This window comes from Triturus cristatus, chromosome 12, assembly GCF_964204655.1.
Source record: "Triturus cristatus chromosome 12, aTriCri1.1, whole genome shotgun sequence".
Classification (NCBI taxonomy): Eukaryota; Metazoa; Chordata; class Amphibia; order Caudata; family Salamandridae; genus Triturus; species Triturus cristatus.
Window position 1 is genome coordinate 323,296,370 of NC_140595.1, and position 24,701 is coordinate 323,321,070.

At 46.1% G+C, this 24,701-nt stretch overlaps 1 long non-coding RNA gene across 1 annotated transcript in view; it reads left to right on the forward strand.

The window, feature by feature from the left end:
• The window catches only part of LOC146775969 (uncharacterized), a 339,794-nt gene that overhangs the window by 86,920 nt on the left and 228,173 nt on the right, over window positions 1-24,701 (forward strand). Inside the window, exon 2 of the long non-coding RNA XR_014972004.1 lies at window positions 12,324-12,424. This is a non-coding gene — a long non-coding RNA (uncharacterized LOC146775969). The remainder of the gene's footprint in view (window positions 1-12,323; window positions 12,425-24,701) is intronic.

Sequence of the window (24,701 nt, forward strand, 5' to 3'; positions counted from 1 at the left end):
CGAGCCTTTGGCTTGTGTGATTCGCCAGCGTCACAGAGCGTCGGCCCTCAATTTTATGCACCGCCCTGTCCGTATATCCCTCTATGCCGACGATATGGTGCTTTTTATTAGAGAGCCACAACATTACCTAGCGCAGGTGCTGAGAGAGTATATCAGATTTGGGTTGTTCTCTGGTCTCACTATCAACTGGAACAAGTCAGTGATTATACCGCTGACTCCCGCAATGACTCCTCCAAGTATGGAGTACCCTTTGGTGTGGACCACGGATCCAGTGAAATACCTGGTTGTATGGGTGCATCGTGACCCCAAGATTGTCATAAAAGAAAACTATGGCAGAGCGTGTACCTCTCTAGAGCAACAAGTTGATAAGTGGATTTCATTGCGCGCTATCCCTGGCTGACCACATTGTGGTTATCAACGTGGTCATCTTACCACTTTTTTTGTACTTATTCTGCAATATTCCTATAAAATTGCCACAGGATTTTTTCAGCGTCATGCGGACTTCTTTGCTTCGATTGATTTGGGGAGGCAAGCAGGCTAGGGTAGGCTGGGCGACACTTACGCTTGATTATGCCAAGGGGGGATTCAGCGCTCCAGACCCGTACATATACTATCTCTCTGCCCAAGGGAATATGCAGACTACTGGTTCAATCCCCATGCTTTTACTCCTCACTGTGAGAAGTTGGCCTGGTATATGCTGTCCGCTAGTTAAAGTGGGCACCTTGCACCAGTCCAAACGACCCTTATTGATGATTAGGTTAAAGACAACCTTTATTGAAAGCTATCCTAGTGGTAGCTATGGAGAGCAGCCTTCAGACTGTCTCGAAGGAATGTAAAGCAGCTTGGTTCACCAGATTATAACCTCCTGAATGACCAAATGAAAGGAGAACCACACAAGGTAAATATAAGATATATGTATTTATTACTAAACCCTCTCTACTAAGCTCTTTGAGATTTGAGAACAAGATACACAATATTAAAGCACTATAACGACAGTACATAGCACAATACACAGTGGGCTCCAGGGGGAGACCAAACCATATACTAAGAAAGTGGTATAACAGCCACGACTTGACTAGACACAGTGCCTAGAGCACGTAGAATTGCTGGGACCCCAAGGAACCACACAAAGTAAAGACACAGGGTACCCACGGAGGACGGGTGCAGTGTGAGAACACAGACGCGAGCTCCGTACAACTCTATGGGAAAATCGCTTTTGGAATTGTAAAGATTAAGGACACTTAGGAGAGGACTTCAAGCAAACCCTTTGGAAAATAGAAGGTTCTAAGGCCAGCACCCTTGAGAGTACCAAGGTACCTGTGTTACCTATCCCAAGAGAGCCGGGTGCATAGGGGTCAAGTGGTGTCAGAAACGCTTGTTGATTTCAATGGCGTGATGCGAAGAAGTGCTGCTGCTGGGAGGATGAGAAGTGTCCGGTGTGATGCAATCCTGGATCGGAGCTGAGAAGAACCTGATATCAGAGGGGACAGAGTCTGGGTCACTTCACAGTGACCAGGGGCATGATAGACGAATGGCCACCGATGTCGGGTGTGTCAGGTGAGAAGAGGTGAAGCTTGACTCTGCAGCCATGGGGAGACGTCGACGATTACCAAAGTCTGGAGGTGAGCTGTCCCACGAAGGATGTCAAGGGCTGGGGCGGTCAGTGTCCGGATTTAACACCAACAAGCCTTGGCAACTACAACCCACGCGGTCAGAGGGAAGATGCTTCGGTGAGGACCAGCAAGGTCCTGAGGACTCTCCAAGCTATGGAGGGTCAGGTCACGTCTGGAGCAACCAGAAAAGCCCACTGAAAGTTAAAGTTGCCTTCACAGGGACCCACAGGCCAACGAATCAGGGATCGCGAAGGGACCTCAAGCTGAATCATAAAATAACAGCCCACGGAACACTCGTGGAGTGTAGGCCGGAAATCTTCAGTGGAAATACTTCCGAGGGTCAGGACTACAAGTAGCCCAAAGCACAGCCTCCGGGGTCGTCAAAAAGCATATGCTGCTGCAAATGGACACGGTGCACAGGGGTACGGGTTGCACGGTCCCCACGAGGGCTGCGGGTCTCAGGATTGCTGAGAGCACTAGTCAACCTCTGGGACACTTGGGAACCCACCTCCTGTGTTGCAGAAATCTTTGGAGTCCTCAGGATCTCGGGAGATGCAAACCGGTCGGATGCGTTTAAGGTGCCTGCCTTGCAGGGGAGTAACTCCTTTACTCCAAGGGAGATTCTTCAGTCAACCAGCGTACTGTAGTTAGTCGAAGTACTTGGTTTCTGTAGCAGAGTTTAGTCCAGATAAATCTAATTCCTGTAGTCAGGGGTTCCTACTGTATACCCAAGGAAGGGGTGGGACAAACTCTGGAGACCCACCTAGGGGAGGGTCAGGACAGAGGGGTGGCGACACCCATGTCCTTTGTCCAGTTTCGTATCAGAGCAGGAGCAAATGGCACCTGCAACCGGTATGAGCTGGACTATGCACAGGGTTACCAAATGTGCAGACATCAAAGCATTCTCAGAGTGCTCCCACCCTACCCCAATACACTAAAGCTTGTCTGGGAGGTGGTCACAATTCCCTGTGACAGGAAACCTATTGTCCAGCCTTCCCCTGCCAGGGTTTTGTCCAGCAGCAGGAGGGCAGACTCGTGGCTGTGGCTGGCAGCATCCATTTTGTGATGCCAGGGTCAAGAAAGCTGGTACCGGGTGTACCAGTGTTGTCTTATTTCTCCCTCTGAGAGTTGAATCATACCTCCGACACAAGTTACTGGTGTGGAGGTATGATTCTAAGGTGTTTGACACCAAACACAACATGTTTCCATGCAGCTGTTTTAAAGTTGGCATTTACCGCAAGGTTATAATGCACTTAAGTATATATGGTTGGCTGCATCACAAACAACCCCAAAATAGAGGTTCCGAAGGCTGCAGAGGGGCTCTGCTCATGCAGGAGCACCCTCTCACATAAAACCCAGCACCCTGCCTTTAGGATTGATAAGCCCTGCCATAGGGGTGGCTGATAGGTTTATATGTGCAGTGATATAGAGTAGATATAGTGAACCTATATCTAAGTAAGGGGTGCATGCACCACCTTACACAGGCTGCTGTAGCAGACCTGTTGTGTCATTTTGAATGGTCTCCCAGGGGTGACAAAATACATGATGCAGCCTGAGAAGCCTCTGGGGTACCCATGCCCTGGGTACATAGTATACCATATACTAGGGACTGATAAGGGTACCCCAGTATCCAAGTTGGAGTATACCTAAAGTACATGAACAACCAATTTAGGGAGAAAGCAGATAGACTGGGGTCCTGATTAGCTGGATTAGCAGTAAGTCGCAAACCAGCAGACCACCAGGAAAAAAAGTGGGGGTAACCATGCAGTCATATTCCACCTTCCTACACTCATGTAGGGGTGGAGGATGGAGATGCGTATCCGACTCCACTACTCGATATTATCATGCACACATATAGAGGCACGCCAAAACAGGAAATCAATACACTAGACACGACTATTGAGACCTAGCACTCTATAGGCATACTCGCAGCGAAGCTCCCTATCTACGCCCCAGCACTGCCCTTGGCACACCATGCTGCGCTCTCAGTGACACAAGAGGTGGGCCCGCTACGGTCACTGAAGGAGGCGGGTATTGATACCATGCAAGACCTCTATCCTGATGTGAATTTCATTACTCCTGAGGGGCTCCAATATATTACCAACCCTACTCCACTGTTTTACTTTACTATGCATAGACTTAAGCAGGCTCTTAGAACACCCTACACTACATATCCAGCCGAACCGCCAGCCTTGCAGTCACTACAACTGCTATTGGTTGCGCCCACACCGCGTAAGCTGGTCACCAAACTATATAGAGCTGTGCGAGATGAGAAAGCTGCTGAACCGGACAGAAGCCGTGCCTGCTGGAATGATAGACTGACACCTCCCCTAACGACGTCCGAGTGAGAGCACATATGCAATCTCACTAGCACCCTCGCACCAAATGGCAACCTGCACATTATACATTTTAAGTATATTCACCAGGTGTATCACACGCCTTTTAAATTGCACAAATGCGATCTACGCGATTCTAGCAAATGCAAGCACTGTGGCCAACTAGACGCTGACTTCTGGCACCTAGCGTGGGATTGTAGGCTTGTGCTCCTCTTCTGGGAAGAGGTGGTGAAACATATACTAGACATGTCCGGGGTGCTAATGCAATGTATACCATTAATTTGTCTACTATGCTATGTACCTAAACTGAAGGGGAAAGGGGACTCTGGGCAAATTTGTGCGGATTGTATTACTGATGGCCAAGCGCAGGGTGGCTCTAACATGGGAGAGCACCCTTGCCCCGAAAATCGAGCACTGGTTTAAAGATATGGTGTACTGTAAGGAGAACCTCAAACTATATGCAGAAAAACTTCCAACATCATCCAAACCCAAGGACGTCTGGGAACCTCTACGTCAATATCTCCAACAGCAAGCCCACACCAGTTCACAATCCACAGCAGACTAATGGAAATGTATGTACACAACCTTTACATTGCGGACTTAATGCAAGTCTATGATCAGACACCTAGCAGTAGTTATATACTGAAAACGAGCAATCTCATGTTATTTGTTGGTTTGTTCACTGTTTGAGCTGCCTTGCACAGCAGTGTTGCTATGGATATCATTTTGAACCGCAATAAAAAGATTTTTTTATTAAATGGCATTTTTCGCATGGATCTTCAACCAGGTTTCGCTTCCATCCATGTTGTTTCTGCCCGCTCCTGGGAACACCTTTGACGAAGGGCCCTATTGCTGCACTCCACGCTGCCAGTGCCCTCTAGGACACGACTTTGGCACCGCGTTGGCGCTTGGTGGCCATCTTGCTACCATTATTGAAGTTTAGGTCAGGCACGCCTGATCTCATCACCACGCCACACGTTGATGCTCCTGGCAGCCATCTTAAGTGGAGGAAAAATTCAGTTCCTGACTTCAGCCATACGTCATACGTTGACGCTCTCGGCAGCCATCTTAAGTGAAGGATAAAGTCCATTTCAACGCAGTTCGCCTGCACTTCCGTTGACAGGCACACCTATGGCTATATTTCCTCAGCAAAGGGGCGCTTTGCCTGCACAGTCGGTGACAGGCACACCTCATCTATTGGCCAACTTTACGGCAGCATTTTGCCTGAAGGATTCAGTGACAGGCACACCTTTAAGTACATTTGGTATTCAACATTGTTTCCTGAGCTTCACATTTTGAGTTGGACATAGCACATACAGGTATTATTGTAGGCTGCCTACACAATCTGTAATTTTCATGGCAATGTAGATTTCTTGCTTACTCATTTATATTGTTATTCAATATTTATGCTTTAACTTCATTTCCTGCTTTTCATGTATTTATTCACTATTTGTGATTAGGTCCACTTCAAATTCAGGGGTGAGTGCAGGTAGTAATTCTTCTATTACAGGTTCGCAGCAATCTATGACTCAACCTTCACCCTTTCTAACTCATCCACGCAAACCTGTAATTAAATGGAAATATTGGTTCAGGTTATTTGAGAACCATTTGGTTGCTATAGATGCTACAGGCTACATTTATTCACATAAATGTGCCTTATTATCTGCAAGTCTTGGTCACGCAGCACAGCGTATTTTTGAAAGTTTGCCAAATATACCAGCACATTCAGGTGATGGCCAATGGAACATTTACCTTGAGGTGGTTTTTAGATTACGGAAGCATTTTGCTGATGAACCTAACATTATGCTTGAACGACATGCCTTTTTCAAACTAAAGCAATTTCCAGAGGAAAATGTGGAAGAATATATATCAGCCCTAAGAAAGAGTTCTGACGTTCACTTGTGAGTTTGGTCCCAATTTAGACACCTACATTCGTGACTAATTTGTTTTTTTAATTGTTCCTCTACGAAAACACTTATGGAGGTGCTGGATCTAGCGTTGAGCATTTAAAAGTCTCCAATTTCTTCAAAATATTACAACCAGACTCTGCTATGGGTATTTTTGTTGTGTCCACAGAAGAGTGTACTGAGTTAGTAGGTGCTATTAGTTCTAAAGGGAAACAATTTAAAACCTTTACCAAAAGGTCTTTGGCTCTTGTTACAGGTGTGGTTCTAAAACCCATCTTAGTAACTTGCCTAGTTGTCCAGCTATTGGAAAAAAATGTGCACTCAGTACAAAATGTGGTTATTTTCATAGTGTGTGCAGGTGTTTCGAAACATACTGCAAAAGTGGGGAATGTTGACGTAGATGTGGTGGGTTGTGTTGATTTACTTAACAATGTTGTGTTAACATTGGAATGTAACACTCTAGAGTTACCTGTTAAAGGCCCTTTGTGTAAAGTCCTTGTTGATCATATTAACCCCTTCCATGCGGGGCGGATTCCCCTGCTGTGCTGAGCGCTGCTTGCGCGGGCGTGGTCATGACGGAACGGTTCCGTCATGAGCACAGCTCAACCGACGCTCATGACGGAACCGTTCCGTCATGAGCGTCGAAGGGGTTAAGTTAATGGTCATGGCTGATTTAGGGTCGCCCATAACTATTTTACGAGACTCTACTTTTTATGAGCAGTCGGGTGTTGATAATTCAATTTCTGTCAACCAAAGGCTTTTGGGGAACAAGATATTGATATGCTTGGCTATTTCAAAGCAAAGGTGTTGTCTCTTGGCAGGGAGACCTTTACCAAGGTGTATGTTACTGTTAAGGGGAGAAACATTGTGGGTTGGCAGGATTTGGCCAGGATGGGCATACTGTTGGTTCCTGGTTCTGACAATCCAGTGGACCTGGGGGAGATGCCCAAAGTACCCATTGCATGTGTTAATGATGATCCTCAGGAATCGGTTAATGCCATTTTAGCAGATTTTAAAGCCTTATTTGCTAAGCACGTTGGGAAGGTTTCAAGTTTTGAGCACAAAATTAGGCTGATTCCTAATGGCCAACCCATTGCCCAGAACGTTTTCCCTGTTCCTTTGAGCGCTAGGGAGGAACTGAAGAGCACTTTCCATGATTTACTGTCTCAAGGAGTTATACAAGCCACTGATTCTTCCCCCAGTGGCTGGCCCCCATTGTCGTTGTCCGCAAGAGGACTGGTGACATTATTTGTGTACCGACTTGCGTGCTCTTAACAAAAAAATCATAGTGGATTGCCACCCACTGCCTAAAATACAAGATTTACTGGCTAGTATAGAAGGACACTCTGGTTTTCTACTAATGACCTACGGTCTGCATATCACCAGGTTGCTTTATCCTCTGAATCTCAAGACTGTCACTTGGCCGTTTAGGACATTGTCGACATCACTAAGTTACCATGAACCTTGCAGCCAGTATGCAGCTTTGTGCACGTTACTACATGGCTTTATTTTTGCAAATTACTTTGTGCTTTTCACATGAGAACTGTCTGCTGTGTCCATTCTCTGCCTGTTCCTGGAGTTTAGTCTGAACATTGTGTGCAAGGTCGATAAACAATGTCCCCTGTTATTCAGTTCTGGTCAGGTCCTAGCACCTAGACAAAACATACCAATGCAGCTGTTGTTGGAAACTCGTACTTTGATATTATGGGGATATATGCATAGGGGGCACACACTTGGAGAGCGACCTTTCCAGGGAGAAGAGCGAGACAGCACCCATGATGTAGAACTATCATCTATAGTCTAAGGTATGGGGTCTTCAGGCAAAGCCCAGCGATCTTCTAATATATAATAATATTTATTTTTAGCAAGGGGAGGGAGGTTAGGCTCTGTAGCCTTTCTCTATTGTATTTTCATTATTATATCTCCCTTCATGATATATGGACTAACTGCTATGCTGACTGTATTTGTATTTTATGCATTTTCCTGCTTGTTGTGGCACGTATACTGCATGTTAGGGCACGTTAGTTAAAATAAATATGTTTAACTGTTTTGTGTCTCTGTCAGATCTTATTGTGGACAAGTACAAGAGTGAGAGCGAAAGGGTGTGTCTTGTTACCGCGATTCCTGGGAGATGTGGGAGTGTTGTGTTCTGGGGTGTCTAATCACTTGTTTCTCTGTGAGTGAGTAGAAGAGCAAGTGAGACACTATAGCTAGGCTGTCCTGGGCTCATGGGTACTCAGGTGGTAGGATGACTAGTCCCTACTTACCAAGGTCCCATAATCCTATGCACAGTTCTGTTCTTGGGCAGAATCCCTGCAACAATTTTCCACATTCATTACTCCTTATGGGTTGTACAAATATCTTAGGCTCCCATTTGGCTTGGCTTATGCCGCCAGCGTGTTCCAAAAGCTCCTGGACAATTTGTTTGGGAACATAGCTAGTGTGCAAGCGTATCAGGACAATATATTGATTTATGCCACGGATCTTGAGGAACTTTACAAAGCTCTTAGGAAAGTGTTGTCCCTTCTGTTTAATAAGGGTATGACTGTGAAGTTGGAAAAATAATATCTGGGACATACCATTTCTTGTGATGGTATGAAGACCAAAGAGTCATTGACTAGAGTCATCAGTGATGCCAAAGCCCCTGAGAACAGAGATGCCCTTCGCTCATTTCTTGGGTTGGCAGAATACTATGCACACTTTGTTCCCATTATGCTCAGTCTGTTGAGCCACACGGAATGTTGTTAAGGGAAAGGGCAAAAATGTGTGTGGTCTGAAGTGCAAAATACAGCGATTGAGAAGGTCAAAAAGCTCATAACCACTCCAGCACTGAGTGCGTTTTGTGAAAATCAGGCATCTATCATTACAGTGGAAGGCAGTGCTCATGGTTTGAGCGCTGTACTCAGTCAAAGGGTTAGTGGTATTGAGAAAACTGTGGCTTTTGCGTCCAGGCCACTCAAGGTATATGAAAAGCAGTACAGTACTATCGGAAGGGAAGCCCTGGCCTGTGATTTCGCAGTCCATAAGTTTCGAACATACATTTGGGGCACTAGGTTTGAATTGTTGACTGTCCACAAAATTTTGATGCACATTTTTACGAGGTGTGGCAATAGAAACATGCCATCTAGGCTTACCAGGTTGGTTTCAAAATTGCAGAAATACAACGTCATCATTTATCACATTCCGCGGGGAAAGAATTTTCACGCAGATTGTTTGTCACGCTTGGCACTTGAGTTGGAGGGGGAGGACACTTCTGTGTAGGATGATGTGGAATGTGTTGCAGTGGTTTACGCTAAATCTGAGTACAAATCGGTTGTAAGTGAGCAAGACTGGATCAATGCTTCATGGGAGGATTCCGTGTTAGATAAAGTCATTGAGTACATGGTTAAAGGATGGCCTGAATTGAGGAATTTACTACGGATTTGAAGATATTTGCTCAGGTTTCTGATGAGCTTTTGGTGGAAAATAAATTTGTGCTCAGGGGAGGTCTTTTTGTCCCTCCTGACAAGCTACGTGTTACCATTATATTGCAGGCTCATGAGGGGCATTTGGGGTGTACCAAAACGAGTATCAAGATAAAACAACATTATTGGTGGCCTTCTGTGGATGCTCAGGTTAAATCTATGATTGATCAGTGTCCTGAGTGTTTATTATCTGACAAGCAATGGAGAGGTATTCATGTTCCCTTGTGTCCCACCCTGTTTCGGGATCAAGCGTGGGAAAAATGTGGGTTCCATTTTTCTGGTCCATTTTCCACCTTACCGGAATATGAGGTTGTAATGAGCAGCAAACAATCACGGTAAGCTTAAGTAGATTTATTAAATTCATAGGCATTTTATTGGCAGTGGATTATTTTTCAAAATGGATGTCTTATAGTTTCATTGAATCTCCAGATACGGAGTCAACTTTCACGTTTTTAAGGAACATTTTTTCGATCGAGGGTGCTCCAAAAGTTATTGTCACCGACAATGGCACACATTTTGTGTCGGAAAAGATGTGTAAATTTTTGAGACAGCTTGATGTAAAACATCTTAGGGTGGCACTGTATTCCCCAACTTCCAACGGATTGGTTGAAAGGGGGAATAAAATTGTAAAATAAGGCATTCAGACTGCCCTGGCGGCAGGTTTGGATGTGAATACATTTCTAGTGGAAAAATTGTGGAGCTATAATACCTCCCCTCACTGTACAACCGGAGTATCACCTTTTTCGTTGTTAAGAGGTAGAGAAGCTCACACATCTCTATTTCCGTCTTGGTTAAAAGAGAGGTCTGTTGAAAAAAGCATAGATATTAAGGATGTTGCCAAGAGGGTTTACTCTAAGCAGTTACTAATGAAGGAAAATTTTGAAAAGAGGGGACACCCAACAATAGAAGATGTGGTTGTGGGGGATTGGGTCCTAATCAGGAAACCAACTAGAGTGAAAAAAGGGGAATCAAGATTTTTAAGACCAGAAAGAGTGTGCAATGTAAGTAAGGGGGCCGCTTTTGTTGGAAATAAAGGGTGGTGGAACAAAAGACAGCTTGTTAAGATTTCTGACATACAAGCCAATATCTTGTTGGAAAGACAGGATAATGTGGGTGATGAACTTCACTGGGGGCATTGGTTAAAGCTGAATGAGCCCCAGTCTGGTACACGCGCTCTGTCTGATGAAGTTCCAAGTTCTCATGTCATGGGTACGGGATCCGTTGGGCAGGATTTGCGTTCATCTGCGTGGTTCGGCGGGTGGAGCAAATCCCGATCGTCGCCAGATGTAATGAGCAGCAAACAATCACGGTAAGCTTAAGTAGATTTATTAAGTTCATAGGAACACTCCACCCGTAGCATGAGCGCCCACTCACTTAGACGTCCAGACGGCAACTGACTTAATACCATCGGAACGCCCGTGAGTCGAACGCCATACCCCGAGCTATATTCAAAAGAACACCAACACTTTACAATCTTTACCTAGTGGCATCGTGCGCCTAACACTCTACCCGGCGCGCGATACCGAATACCCCATACTACAGAGGTACACTATATTACTTCTAGATTATCACTCCAAGTGGATGTACCATGCATTTGTTGCATCGCCTGATACTCAGACAGTTTTTAATTTTTTGGAACACATTTTTGTATGGGAGGGGGTTCCAAAATTTTTGGTCACAGACAGTGGCACTCATTTAGTTTCTGAATGCACGAGGAATTTTTTACACAGCATGGATGTCCAGCATCTCAAGGTTGCATTGTATGCACGATCTTCTAATGGTTTGGTTGAGCGTCTGAGGAGGATAATTAAAGAAGGGGTACAAACAGCTTTAGCTTCAGGACTGGATGTTGCAAAGTTTATTGAGCACAAAGTCTGGGCTTATAATACTTGTCCTCATTGCACTACTGGGGTGACTCCTTTTCCATTATTGAGGGGTTGGAATGTTCACACTACTTTGTACCCTAGGTGGTTGAGTGAAAAATCACAGGGAAATTCTGAAATGATGCCATCTAAGGGGATAGTAGCTGCTAAAGTTAGTGCTCAGCAGACTCACATGAAAACTAGGTTTGATGGTGAACATGGTAATTCAGTTGTTGATTTACGCACAGGTGATTGGGTTATGATTAGAAATCCCATAAGAACCAAGAAAGGGGATTCCAAGTTTTCTGCTTCTGTGCAGGTGGATAGGGTAAGCAAAGGTTCTGCACTTATTTGGGGAAAAGGGTGGTGGAATACGAGACAGCTTGTCAGACTGACTTCTGATCAAGTGACTTTTATGAACAAAAAGAGAGATATAGCACTAGATGGAGATACTGATTGGGCACACTGGCTCAATCATAATCCTTAATCTTACGGGGATACACATCTTCAGGCAGCCACAGGTGCTACAGGTAACATGTCATCTGGGATCCCGGGTACAGCTTCTGGTAGTACTCGCATTAATTTGTTGGGTTCTCGAATCAGGAGAATTCCCCCAAAATATGATGTTTATGTAAGTGAATAAAGTCAATGTGTATTATGATATTTTGTTGTTCAGATAAAAAGGTGGATTGAAGTTGTAATGAAATCTTAAGCGCCGTGCGCTTATGTTTAGTTAATGCCCTAGTGCTAAGCAGGCTCGCTCAGCACGCATTTCATATTGATATGTCTTGTTGTGTATATTTGATCCTTGCCTACGTTCGTGGCATGGGTGTTCTCTCTGTTCCCGTTGGAGCAGTTACTCTGCCGGGATCCGAGTGGATAGGACATGCTTTGTCGTGGGCCATCCATGCTGAAATAAACTCACCTCGAATTAAACCAACCGGTTTGAAGAAGATATTTGTTTCAATGATAAGTTCTATGACATCACTGATGATGACAATGTGCATGTTTGGGGGCGCAAATTATAGTTACTCAGAATAACTATAACTGGCGAATTCCATGTGTTTTGGGTTTAAAATGTAATGTTTTAACTGACGTTTTCGCTGAACTGTAACAACACTTTAAACTTTGTTTTTTTCAGGGACTTACCTATACTTCCCATGAGTGGTAAAGGCATCTGTGTGGTAAAGGCATGCATGGAAAAGACTGGGTGTTAAAGGATTTCCCCCCCTCCAGTGACAGGTAAGTCTATTGCAATATATGCTTTTTGAGAGCAAAATATATTTTTGATTTTAGCCAATGTTTTTCTTATTTTGACTCTGGACCAGCAGGTTACCTGACAATGCAGTTTAGCAAAAACCATAACAAAACAAGCAATATAGAAGTTGAAGGCTGACAGCCAACCCCAGACCTGTTGGCTCTGCCAATGCTTGTTTAACTAGTTTGGAGTTTCATGATTTTATATTACTTATGCAAATAGCATTTTATGGGTTGTGCTACCTGAAGGCTAATAAACTTGACAATATGTATATTTTGTTTCCCATAGAACAAAATGTAATGTAAGGAAACTGAACATTGTCTGTTATCCTCTATGATTTCCCCTGACCCCCTCCACTTAACAAGCATAGAAACTAAGGAATGTGCTTGGGGAGGGGAATGGAGGATGGAGTGGGTTAAGGAGGGGAGTTGGTGTTTGAGGATAGAAAGGGGACATGGTTGGGAAGCAAGGACATTCGAAGAAGGGTGCTAGAGCACAGGGATGGAGAGTTGGAATTGGAGAATGGGCAATGGGGAAAGAGAATGCCTGGTAGAGAATATGAAGAGGGTTGCATGATTGGGAGGAGGTTGGATGTTGAAGTGTAAAGGCAACAAAAGAATAGGATGCAGACCGAGGAGAGGCAGGTAGAATAGGAGGGTGAGTTGATAGTGTTTGGTGAATAGGGGTGCACTGAAGGACAGGAAGGGAGGGGTTTTGAAGGACAAGAAAAGAAAGGGTTGTACAACGGTCTAGAGGTCTTTATGAACTGGAAGGAGAGCGGAACTTGAGAACAGTTCCTACAAATGGATTTGGAAGATAGGAGGTAAGGCGATGAGGAAGAGAGGACATTTGTACCATAGTAGAGGACGAGTTTGGATGCTGGGATAGGAGAGGATCGGAGAATTTGGAAAACGATTTTGGAAAATAGTGGGGGAATTGAAGCAGAGTTAAGGAGAAGGGATTGGTTGATTTATGAGTGGTGTGAAGGCTTGGCAGGAGTGGTTTGGGGTTTGCAGATGTGGCATGGAAGGTGAAGATTTAGAGGTTTGGCGTGGAGGAAGTCCTGGCGATGGGACAGTTGGAAAGGCTGGGATTTTGGGAGGGAGAGGAGTGGCTCCAGGAGGTAAGCAAGAGATGATAAAAAAAGAGGCTGGAGAAGGGAAAGGGGTTAGGGGATGGGAAAGAACATTAGTGGATTGGTGGGGAGAGAGAGCAGAGGCTGAAAGAGGGAGTTGGGTCCTGGAGGAAAGATGGGGCTAGTGGATGGGAATACTGCTGAGAAAAGGGATGGACGAGGAAGAGGATGCTCCCTAGTGGAAAAGAGATGAAGTAGGAGACAGAAGGGTTCAAACAAAGCTAGATGAGAATATGTGCAAGAGAGAAATTTAGAGTAGAATGGAGGTGTTTGGAGGATGTAGTGAGAAGAGGGGATTGACCAATTGTTGGAGGATGGGATAAAAAGGTTCAAAGAAGTGACAGATTGGTGAATGTAAGAGTGGTTAGGAAACAGTAGAATTGGAAGGAGGGATGCGATGATGAAGGGGTTGAAGGATGGAAGAGTACAGGGATTTGTTAAGTGGATTAGAGAGTCGAAGAAAGAGGGGCATGCACTAGAATATGAGATGATAGTTTGAGTTATGAAGTCAGACCTTGGATTTTTGAATGCGGTGTTGGATTTTAAAGGGGTGGACTTATAAAATGGAGACTGGCATAAGGGAGGTATTTGGGAAGCAGGTTACAAAAGAATGGAGCAGTATCATACTGGTAGTATTTTGTCAGAGGTAAAAGGGGAACATGTATATATTTAGGTGGCTGTATGACAACACACTGCTAATAAAACCGAAATAAAGGAGGGAGCTATGGAATAGAGCTATGCTCCTGAGGAGAATTAGTGTTAGTAAAAGAGACCCGTTGGAGACTGGAAGGGAGCCTGAAGACTTGGATGGATGAAAGATTTAAGGCTGGGTTGTAAGGTTTTTAGGAGATGTTTAAATTGGACATTTTCACTCACTTTTGCCCCTATGCACAGCATCCTTTAAAGCCATTGGCGGCTCCACTCTCTCTATGTCCCCTTCTGCAGCTGCCGTCCTGATTTGGCAGTGTTCTTGTCTTCAATGCTGCGGTTTCATGGTGACCAGTCATTTATAATAGGGAATTGTCATAAGGAAGCCCTTATGACACAACATTAACATGACAACCCAATAGTGTGGATGATACCACTTGATTCCGATCTAAAGGGGTAGTAGAGTTATGCTTGGAAGAAATGCGGCTTCGTGAAAAAGGCATCTACTAAATTACTAGCTCATCCCCAGCCATCAAACTTGATGGAGGCCCCCTGCTCCCTGCGGTACTGCCTGCATGGTTGTCTCCCTTTATCTCTGCCACAGTGGGTGCGTCCTATCTTACTGCCCATGCTGCAGTCGCGCTTATTTTAGGTTGGGGGGAGGCTTACCCTGTATGGAGTCACTGGTCTCCATGTCCGTGGAATGTTGTGAGATCACTGTGCACTTTCTGTGACATCATCGGCGTTCTCAACAGGCTACCATTTCTAATGCGGCTGGGTTGAGAACTTTCATATGAATCTTTGAATAACGAGAGTTTTTTTCTCTGACTTTAAAACTAATAGTACGTTTCAGCGGCAGGGGTAGTAAGCGCTATATAAATGCAATAACAGTTGCACCCATCATATGTTTCATCTTCACAATTACTCTGTGCGCATTTGTCCCTACTAGGATGCTAACTGCGATGTAGCCTTACGGATAGAGCGGTTGTCCTGGACGCTGGGTAACAGGATGCAAGTCTCGGCAGGGACTTTCAACATCATGTGATTCTGGGCAAATCGCTTCATCTCCTCGTGCGTAACAAAATAGAAAAATAATAAAAATTGAATGTATCTGTCTATAACGCAACTGGTGCTCATGTAAAATCACTCTGATACCTTCGGCTCAAGCAGGGCCGTTTCTAGGTGCTTTGCTGCCCTAAGCGAGAATTTAAAAAAGCCACTCCCTCCCTTTTACTACTATCACTTTCTCCCCGTCATCCAGGCTAGAAGAATTAATGCATTAGATATTCCCAAACTCATGATTTGCCGCCCTAGGCAGCCGCCTAGCCTTGCCTAATGGTAGAAACGGCCCTGGGATCAAGTCCGCACTATATAAAACATGGGGGGGGGCAGGGGCGTAACACAGGCCCGCGTATCCCCTGCGGTGCGGGGGGGGCAAGCTCCAGGAGGCCCCCTGAGCACAATGCTCCGGCCCGGGAGCTCCTGATTGAGCCCCGAGGGGCCCCTCCACATACCTTGCAGGGGGGACCCCTCAAGTTTCGTTACGCCACTGGGGGGGGGGGACAAAAACTACCGGTCCCTACTACTTTCTCTCTGTGGTGTTTCATGTGTCCTCGTTGGTTATCTCAGTTCTCCTACTAAACAATATTTTCGGCAACTTGACAAAAATTCAACTGCAAGGAGGATAATGAGGTCTGAGCTACTTAAAATCATAGTTTCAAAGTATCTCTATTAGAGGGTTCAGTGTTATACTGCAGATGGAATTATTACTCAATGTGTGATTATCACATACTCTCTTCCAGAGACTCTCTCATTTTACCACACAATATTGCATATTTGTCCTTGGTTCTAGTCTCCCTTCTGCTACTGGCAGTGACACACAGATTTTCAATGTTGTGATTCAATACTACTGAACACACCAGCATCAACCATTTCGTTCCCCCTTTCTCATAATGGCTTCACTTTCATATCTGAACTCGCATGTAAACATTTTTACTTCTAATTAAGCCCTGTCTGACCATTTAATGTATTATGTGTTACTAAAGAGTTACAGAGTTTTGTAGTTTCATAACCTATGTCTATGCTTGCAGGCCAGGTCGCTCCCCCACTGCCGCACAGCTACACCAGTGCGCCAGTGTCTCTTGTGCTGCCGCTGCCCCTTTGACCGCGAGTTCGGTCCTGCTGTCTGCTGTGCCCTGGTATTTGCTGATATTGTGCTCTTCTTCTTGCTTGCTGTATTGTACTGTGTTCTACTTCGTTTATATTGTGCCCCGCTTCTGTATTTACTCCGTAATTTGCGCATTTTCTGTCTCTCCTCCGTTGCCCATTCCCACCCTCCCCCCTTTTCCTTCTGTATCCCCGCCGCTGCTCCCCTGCGGCCCCGCCCCTAGCCGCCCCGCTCCAGCCTCCCAGCTGCTCCTCCCTCCCTTCCCGCCATGAATGGCAGCCGCTGCGCGGCAGCTGGAGTGACCCCTGACCCTGCTTGCAGGCCAGGTCGCTCCCCAACTGCCGCACAGCTCCACCAGTGCGCCAGTGTCTCATGTGCTGCCGCTGTCCCCTTGATCACGAGTTCGGTCCTGCTGTCTGCTGTGCCCCGGTATTTGCTGTTATTGTGCTCTTCTTCTTGCTTGCTGTACTGTACTGTGTTCTATTTCATTTATATTGTGCCCCGCTTCTGTATTTACTCCGTTTCTGTAATTTGCGCGTTTTCTGTCTCTCCTCCGTTGCCCATTCCCACCCTCCCCCCTTTTCCTTCTGTATCCCCGCCGCTGCTCCCCTGCGGCCCGCCCCCTAGCCGCCCTGCTCCCGCCTCCCAGCTGCTCCTCCCTCCCTTCCCGCCATAAATGGCAGCCGCTGCGCAGCAGCTGGAGTGACCCCTGACCCTGCTTGCAGGCCAGGTCGCTCCCCAACTGCCGCACAGCTCCACCAGTGCGCCAGTGTCTCTTGTGCTGCCGCTGCCCCCTTGACCACGAGTTCGGTCCTGCTGTCTGCTGTGCCCCGGTATTTGCTGTTATTGTGCTCTTCTTCTTGCTTGCTGTACTGTACTGTGTTATACTTCATTTATATTGTGCCCCGCTTCTGTATTTACTTCGTTCCTGTAATTTGCGCGTTTTCTGTCTCTCCTCCGCTGCCCGTTCCCCCCCCCCCTCTTCCTTCTGTATCCCCGCCGCTGCTCCCCTGCGGCGCCGCCCACCTCCCAGCTGCTCCTTCCTCCCTTCCTGCCTTAAATGGTGGCAACTGCGCGGCCGTGTGCAGTGGGCGTGCCGCTGGCACGCCAGAGGCGTGCCAGAGGCTAGCCCATCCGTGCCTGGACCGTGCCCAGTGCCAGAACCCCTGGACCCCGAAGTCGCCACAACACCAGACTGCACTACGACCCCAGCACCCTCCATGCACTCAACCCCGGATGAGACCACTCCTGCTACCAGGCCACCCCGAAGCGCACCCAAGGACCCTTCACCTGCTGGAACTGCAGCTTCACCAGCATCCGGCCCGCCAAACCAGCAACCAGAGAACCCAACCACCTCCGATGCATCCTGCTCAAAACCCGCTCCGCTCGCAAGCATGCCATCGAACTCTGGGACCACCTAGACTCAACCACCCCAAAGTCGCCTTCCTGGCGGAGACCTGGCTGAACGCCACCTCGGCACCCGACATCGCCATAGCCATCCCAGAGGGTTGCAAGCTCTCCCGCAGAGACCGCGCCAACGGAGTTGGAGGGGGAATCGCCATCATCCACAAGGACACCCTCAGAGCCCTGTTAACTATGATACCTGCTTCGGCAGCGTGGTTTTCTGTTATTGATCTGAAAAATGCTTTCCTCAGTATCCCCATTGCTGAAGAGAGTAGGGATATTTTTGGCTTCTCTTTAGGAGGCCGAAGTTTCCGGTTCAAGCGCGCACCCCAAGGCTATTGTGAAAGCCCCTCCATCTATAGTCAAGCTCTGAAATCTCAGCTTGATGCTTTTCCTTTGCCGCCAGGTGCTACCCTTATTCAGTATGTAGATGATTTATTGATTGCTGCTGACTCAGAGGAAATTTGCAAGAATGTGACTGTTGCACTGTTGCGTCACTTATCTGATCTTCATCATAAGGTTTCACCTTCCAAACTACAATATGTCCGCCAAGAGGTTACCTATTTAGGTCATCTCTTGTCGAAGGAGGGAAGACGATTGACCCCAGAACGCATCCAAGCAATTGCACAAATGTCTGTGCCATCCACACAAAGAGAGGTGCGTGCCTTTCTGGGCATTACCTCTTATTGTAGATAGTGGATTCCAAATGTTTCTTTGTTGGCCAAACCTTTGTTGGCACTCACTTTGAAAGACACACCCCAACACCTTCCTTGGACTGACGAATGTCAGAAGAGTTTTTCGGATTTACGTGCTGCTCTGTGCTCTGCTCCTGTGTTAGGTACTCCAGATTACAGTAAGCCCTTCACGCTCTATGTCCATGAAAGAGAGGGTTGTGCGTTGTCAGTCTTAACACAACAATTTGGAGACAAACAGCGGCCATGTGCCTATTTTTCGGCTACATTAGACCCAGTAGCCAAGGCATTGCCTAGTTGTCTTAAAGCTACAGCAGCAGCGGCAATTTCTATTCGTCAATCTGCTAGAGTAGTAATAGATAATACTCTCGTTGTTATGGTACCACATGCAGTGGATACCTTGCTAAATAGGACGAAAATGCAGCATCTTACAAGTGCTCGCTTGTCTGGATATGAGCTGACGCTCTTGGCTAGCCATCTACACATCAAACAATGTAACACTTTAAACCCAGCTACATTGTTACCTCTTCCAGAGGAGAAAGGTATTCAGGAACAACATGATTGTTTTCTCCGTACTGAGGAGGAGACAAAAGGTAGGATTGATTTGAAAGATACACCACTAGTGGACCCGGATGGGATCCTATGGGTGGATGGTTCTTGTTTTAAACTCCCTAATGGTGAGACAACTTCAGCTTATGCTGTTACCACCTTGCATACAATCGTGGAGACAGCACGCATCAGAGATAATTCAGCTCAGGCAGCTGAACTGATAGCTTTGACCAGAGCGTGTGTGTTATCTAAAGGAAAGAGAGTGAACGTGTATACCGATAGCCAGTATGCGTTCGGTGTGGCACATAGTTTCGGTCGGTTGTGGAAGGAAAGAGGATTCTTTACCTCCCACGGTACTAAGATACAGCATGGTCAGTTGGTAACTGACCTTCTTGAGTCACTTGCTTTGCCTACCCAGATAGCAATTGTAAAGTGTAGTGCGCATAAGAGGATTACTGATGATGTTGGTCGCGGGAATGCTTTTGCGGATGAGGTAGCGAAAGAAACACCAGGGATGCTACAAGTTGCATGTATGTTGCGGGCCCTGCAAAGTGGGTCAGGGAAAGAGGAATGTGTGAGGACACAATAGAAAGTGTGAGATCGATTCAAGGAGAGGCTACAGAGAAAGAGTTGAGTACGTGGAAAGAAAGTACAGGAATGTTAGACGCAATGGGATGTTGGGTAGAATTGTCAGAACATCAGCGTTGGCTGTTACCAGACACCTATGTACTGCCTGTAGTTGCTATGGCGCATGGTCCAGCCCACATCAGTGAGAAAGGAATATGTAAGCTTCTGGCTCCAGTTTGGCTGAACGAAGGGATTCCAAAATGTGCAGATAATTTGGTGAAGCATTGTATCGTTTGCTTGATGCATAATCCAGGAAAGGGAACCCCAAGTCCAGCAGGTCATTTTGCTCCCCCAACATATCCTTTTGAGGTGCTACAAATTGATCATATTCACATGGAGCGATGCAACAATCTCAAATATGTTCTGGTGGTGGTGTGTGCCTTTTCCAGATGGATAGAAGCCTACCCCCTGAAAGACAACACTGCTTTGTCCACTGCCAAAGTTCTTTTGAAAGAGTTCTTCCCTAGGTTTGGTTTGCCGCGGATTGTCTGGAGTGACAATGGAAGTGAATTTGTGGGCCAAATTATGAAAAAGGTGTGTGCCGGTCTTGGTATCAAGCAAAAATTCCATGCGGCGAACCATCCTCAATCAGCGGGTTTGGTAGAGTGCTATAACGGCACCCTCAAACTTAAACTTACAAAGGTACAGGCTAGCACGGGTCTTGCCTGGCCCGATGCTTTACCTTTGGCTCTCCTATCCACTAGAACAGCTGTACATTCTTGTTTGGGACTCAGCCCATACGAGGTTGTTTTTGGGCGCCCGGCTAATGTTTGGGGAGTCCCTCGCCCTAAAAAGTGTTCTGACATACAGTATCCAATGTTGATTGACTACTTACATGACCTTACCACTAAATTACGTGTTCTCCACCAACAGGTTCAAAACGCTTTACCAGAGGCCTCCACAGACCCAGGACATTCTATCCAACCTGGAAACTGGGCCTGTGTAAAATATTTCAGAGGACAAGGAATTTGGAACCTCGTTGGAGGGCGCCTCGACAAGTTCTTCTGGTGACACGTACAGCGGTGAAAGTCGAAGGGAAAAAGAACTGGATCCATGGCGTGCACTGCAAGAAGGTACCCCTGCTCTTGCCTTTAGACCAGTGGGTCCGTAAGGGTGTAGGTGATTTTGAAGGCGAAAAGGTCCCCCGGTTTGTACCTTTCAGTAGCGCACGCCTGGATGGAACTCGGTCAGAGAAAGAAGATGATGACGTTTTACTAGAAGCTGTACCGCCACATCTCCGATTGAACACTACAGACCCACAGACATTATTTCAGGACCAAACTGTACTGAACTGAACTCGATATAATTTAAGGCCTAGACCGGTCAAGGACACCTGAGATTCTCATCCCTTTTGTAACATATACCATCTGTCCAGGTTGCAGGGTCACGGTAGGAGTCTTGGTTCGTGACCTGTATAGTGACTAGGCCCCCAGGACTTGCAGTGTCATAGGACAGCTAATAATCACAGCCAAGTGAGTAAGAAAGATTGCCGTGAGCAACAATTTTAGAGGATGGATGTCAAATTGGGAAAGAAGGATAAGAAGGAAGAGATGAGGAAGTAATATTGTAAATTATTGTACAGTCGATGTGGCATAACATTGTGTGTTTTTATGTTTTTGAGTATTTTATTGGCTTGTGCAGGTTGGATTGTTCATACTATGCAGCAAAAATATGTCCCTACTTCTATTTCTTTGCCTTTTCTTTCCACTATCTCCCCACATCAATTATGTACACTTCCCCAACATGAACTAATCAGGAGAACAGAATATTTTAATAATTCCTTTGTCCAGTTGTTGCATCAGCATAAATTAGCAATTAATACTACTGACTGTTGGGTGTGTGGACTTATGCCGCATACCACAGATAAAGGGATGCCATATTTAGTACTTCCGTTCTCTTATGAAGGTTCCGCTTGGCCTTATTTTGTGATGTTTTCAAATGCATATGAGAACCGATTTAGACGTCCGGTTGGTTTATATGGTAGTGGACCAGATTTTAGTCCTAGTTCTCTGATAAAGGGAATGGTAGCTATGGCTAGAATTGTGGAGAATAGTAAGGTTCCTGTTGATGAGAAATGGACATATGATGGTTGGAATGTGACTCGTTACGTTGCCAGCCTTACAGATAAAGTTAAACAGGGAAAATCTCCACCAATTTGGACTGTACCCCATCAAGGTAACTTTTGTTTACAAATGAATGACCAGACTACTGACACTGGACAAGGAAAGAGCTTTTGTTCCCATACATACATTTACACATCTCAGAACTCGCCACCGTTAGTGCCATCTCAGGGCACGTATTTTGTCTGCCACAATAAAGCCTACACGTGGCTACCGACGGATTTTTCAGGAACGTGCTATAAAGCGTTTCTTCTCCCTCCTACATACACTGCTCCTTCAGGTCATCACAGAAACAGATATGGCAGAGGGATAATTGATTCTAAAGATACGGCAGGACAGGAGGGAGGTGATTTCCTTAAAGGATTTCTCCCTTTTTGGGGCCCAATGGCCAACAGTAGAAACATGAGACAATTGCTTCGTGTTGTTGAGACTACCATAGATGTCACTGTGGGAGCCTTGAGTAATCTCACAGCACTCATGACATTGCAGAACCGGATTGCTCTAGATGTTATTCTTGCGGATCGTGGTGGAGTTTGTAAACTGATCAGATCTAGCTGTTGCATTTATATACCTGACGATGCCCCTACGGTATACCAAGCCATCTCCAAATTACATGTGATCTCCGAGTCGATTCATCAGGATGAAGGAGATTGGTCTTTATTGGAATGGTTTTGGGGATTACTGTCCAAATGGGAATGGAAGGTATTAACCTTCCTTGGAGTGGTTTTGGCCATCCTTTTTTCCTGTTGTCTCTGTATGCAGTGTGGCCCCGCCATTTGCGGTCTTTGTGCCACCATGTGTGTTCCAAAGCCTAGGTCACAGAAGACGGAGAACATTAAAATGATGTTGCAGCAACAGCTTGATGACCTCATGGCCATTGACGTCGACTCAGATTAAAATAAGTCTGTGCGACTTGCCTGAGTAATGGCAAAAGGAGGGTCTGAGGTAATTCAGTTTCTCATTTCACTCGTATTCCGCCGCCATTTTGTGTCCCGTCGCCATTTTGTGTTGCCCTCACTCAGGCAGCACGGCGAACATAGTGTTTTTGCCTTTTCCACTGATACGGGTAAAATAACCCCCCTGCCTCTGCTTATGAAACTGGTGTCAGGGTCTGGTCGAGTCCACTAATTCTCGTCTGGTTTGACTGATCCCTGTTTAGACTATCTGTTGGTTCGCACCATTCTTTTCTTGACTTTATCTTATCTTCTGTCCTTCGCTATTCTCTGCTTGTATTCTCTCGTTTCACAACTGTCCTTCGAGGCATACAAATGTGTTCTGCCACCTGCAAGACGAATTGTAGACACTACCACTGATTAACTTGTGGGGAAGGGTGACAAACAGAGTTGAAAGGGAGGTTTATTTGAGTCGCTTAATACCTTGTTTTCAAACTCTTCCCATTGGTTAACCATGTATACATTGGGAGTGTTCATTGAGAATCTGTGTGCGATAAAAGATTGTGCGCCACGGAGTAAAGTGGCAGTCTCCTAAGAACATACTGAGTGTACTTCTGGGACCACTGTACTTAGCTGCAGCTAATAAACCTGACCTTCTACGCCTATCGGAGTGTCCCGTGTCTCTGTCGGACAAAGCAGGTGAACTCGGAGATTAAGGCGTGCCCTGCGCCGCCAGGCCCATTAAGGTTCCTGGTTCTTCACCATTTGGGTTATTTGCCTCTCTGGCGACATCTCCAACCCTAAACCACTGTTCTCCAGGTGGCACAATATTAAATCCGTTTTTACGCATGCAGCGCATCTATCACAATCAAGGGGTCATACAAGCATACCAATCCACACGTGTCTGAGGCATAAAACATCAATTTAAAGGATAAATGACCGGGAATTCAGCCACGTCCCATGTATCTCAACAAGCTGGGCATGACCGTGTATCAAACTCAAAGGCTATTAGAAAGGGGGCGTATCAGATATTTGGCAACTCGCCCCTTCTAGCTGCAACAAAATACTCATTAACAGATACCAAGCCAAGAGACTTAAAAGAGCAGTATCAGCTATTCGCACATCCCCTCTCACTGAGGCAGGATAGACATTCGAAAATGGTTAACACGCACCATTCCCAAGGTCCTCTTGCACGTTTACAGTACGCTCCGGCGCAGTGAGTCCTAGTGCATTATAGCACCCCAAAGGCTCTTGCTTGAAGGAAGAACATCAAATAGGATTCTTTCATACATGGCATTGCATAATCTGCCATCAAGAAACCTTTACAGAAAGATGAACTGAATGCCCCTGCCGGGACTTGAAGCCGCGCCTTATTACTGCATAAGTACTGTCTGCAGTACACCTGAAGCTCCTTTTCATCACAAGACCACTTAAAGACACCGGTGCCCCAGATACTGAATCGGAGGGGAGCATGATATCCCCGTGCCACTTTGGGCATGCAGCCACTTGCACCCCACATGAGGCTCATCCACAATGGCTCTGTAACAACATTCGGGCCCTTGCACCCATCTACCCTGCATCTGGTTCGGATCCACAACCAGATAAAAATGTTGCAAAAGTAAGCCACACCAAGATAGCGCATAGCACAAAGGGATTAAGTACTTGCCAAGCAACACGGACCGCCGAGTCCCAGCTACAAGCAATTGAAGAGCAACTGGCTTGCACTTTACTCGCTTACCATTAGGCCAGCAATATATGTAAATTAAGCTGTTTGGCCTTCTGATCTTCCAAAAGGAAGTAAGTGTGAATCTTGGCGAACAAACGTGTTGTCAGAGCCCACGTTTTGCGCAAGTACAGATGCACTTTGGTTAAATTCTCGAGTATGTTGCTGAACCCCTTCTGTTACTGGCAGGCATAACTATATTGATGCAACTTAGGGGTAATGTTTACCCATTCCCTGGCCGTCTGCCTCAGTTGGCCAACGGAACAAAAGCATAGAAAACCAGGCCCCAGTGAATACCCAAAA